Source organism: Myotis lucifugus, unplaced genomic scaffold (assembly GCF_000147115.1).
Source record: "Myotis lucifugus unplaced genomic scaffold, Myoluc2.0 scaffold_877, whole genome shotgun sequence".
In the NCBI taxonomy this organism is placed as follows: domain Eukaryota; kingdom Metazoa; phylum Chordata; class Mammalia; order Chiroptera; family Vespertilionidae; genus Myotis; species Myotis lucifugus.
Genome location: NW_005871925.1, coordinates 73081 through 74961, shown reverse-complemented (window position 1 = coordinate 74961; position 1881 = coordinate 73081). Strand labels below are relative to the sequence as shown.

Genomic DNA, 1881 nt, shown 5'->3' with positions numbered 1-1881 from the left:
AGAGGTTTTATTTCGGGTTGTGAGTACCGCAATAATTTAAGATAAGATCAGAGAACCAGGATGATGTGCAGTACACGATGTTCATCATTATTTGCAACTGTGCAGGGGGCAACGGAATCCTCTGGGGGTTATATCTTCAGGAAGGTCAAATACCGGACCACAGAAGTGACTCACGGATCACTTCGCTCCTGAGTAAGAAAATAGGCTGGGGTTTCCTCGCAGGGCCATTTCCGGAGCCCTCCGTCCCCCTAAGTGTAGACGACCGATGTCTGTACCCCCCCGCGAGAGACGGGAGAGGCCCCGAGGCCACGGTTTTACCTCTTGGGAGCTTCCTCGCGCCGCACGCGGCCAACGGGAAAAAGGGTTGGGGTCGCGGGGCCCGTCGTGGAGACGGGGTCCCCTTCCCCGCCCCGGCCCTGCCGGGGCTGTGGCTCGCGCCGAGGCCGAGTCGTGCGCGGGGTCGCGCCCCGGGGATGCGTGCCCCGGCGGTGGCCCGCGGGACGCCACGGTGTCCTCCGCCGCCGCGCGCTCCTTCCCCCGGGCTGTGGCCGCGCCGCGTCGCGCGCTGCCGTGCCCGCGGGCGGGCGGGTGTGTGTGTGTGTGTGTGTGTGTGTGCCGTGTGGGGCGGCGGCGGGCGGCGGCGGCGGCGTCGTCGTCGTCGTCGTCGTCGTGGCCCCCGCGTCCACCCCCCCACCCGCAGACCACCACCAAACTCACCCCCGCTCCCCCCGGCAAAAGGCCGCCCGTTCTCCCGCCGGCTCGTGCTCCTGTCCGTCCGCCCGCCTCCTCGCCTCGCCCCGTGGCAAGGCAGAGAGAGAGGCGGGACGTGTCGGCCGTGGTGTCCCGCGTGCGTGCGTGCGTGCGGGTAAGGGTTCCTCTCCCCGGCCTCGCCGGGGGAAGGCCTCTCTCTCCATGGCGCGCGTGTGCGCGCGCCCCTTCCGAGACGCGACCTCAGATCAGACGTGGCGACCCGCTGAATTTAAGCATATTAGTCAGCGGAGGAAAAGAAACTAACCAGGATTCCCTCAGTAACGGCGAGTGAACAGGGAAGAGCCCAGCGCCGAATCCCCGCCCCGCGGTGGGGCGCGGGAAATGTGGCGTACGGAAGACCCACTCCCCGGCGCCGCTCGTGGGGGGCCCAAGTCCTTCTGATCGAGGCCCAGCCCGTGGACGGTGTGAGGCCGGTAGCGGCCCCCGGCGCGCCGGGCCCGGGTCTTCCCGGAGTCGGGTTGCTTGGGAATGCAGCCCAAAGCGGGTGGTAAACTCCATCTAAGGCTAAATACCGGCACGAGACCGATAGCCAACAAGTACCGTAAGGGAAAGTTGAAAAGAACTTTGAAGAGAGAGTTCAAGAGGGCGTGAAACCGTTAAGAGGTAAACGGGTGGGGTCCGCGCAGTCCGCCCGGAGGATTCAACCCGGCGGCGTGGTCCGGCCGTGCCGGCGGCCCTGGCGGATCTTTCCCGCGCCCCGTTCCTCCCGACCCCTCCACCCGTCCTCCTTCCCCCGGTCCCTTCGGGGGCCGGGTGCGTGGGGAGTCGGTGAGAACCGGGGTGAGGTCTGCGGTGGACCGACCCCCGGCCGGCGACCGGCCGCCGCCGGGCGCATTTCCACCGAGGCGGTGCGCCGCGACCGGCTCCGGGACGGCTGGGAAGGCCCGGCGGGGAAGGTGGCTCGGGGGAGGGCCCCGCTCCCTCGGGGGCGGGGGGCCCACTCTCTCCGAGTGTTACAGCACCCTGGGAGCAGCGCTCGCCCGAATCCGAGGCCGAGGGAGACATGAACACGTCGTCACATAGCCTCACTCCCGGGAGCTCACCCCCGGAGCGAGGATGTCCCTTTTTCCTCAAGAGAGCGGTATAACAACATCTAGGGCCTCCCAGCGC

General features: G+C 67.8%; 1 long non-coding RNA gene and 1 other non-coding gene across 2 annotated transcripts in view; both read left to right on the top strand.

Moving 5' to 3' along the window:
- Positions 1–1881, top strand: part of LOC111824073 — a 28113-nt gene that overhangs the window by 9904 nt on the left and 16328 nt on the right. The gene's annotated exons all lie outside the window — the stretch shown is intronic.
- LOC111824074 overlaps positions 947–1881 on the top strand; it is a 5261-nt gene continuing 4326 nt past the window's right edge. Inside the window, exon 1 of the ribosomal RNA XR_002827176.1 lies at positions 947–1881. This exon is cut by the window's right edge and continues 4326 nt beyond it. This is a non-coding gene — a ribosomal RNA (28S ribosomal RNA).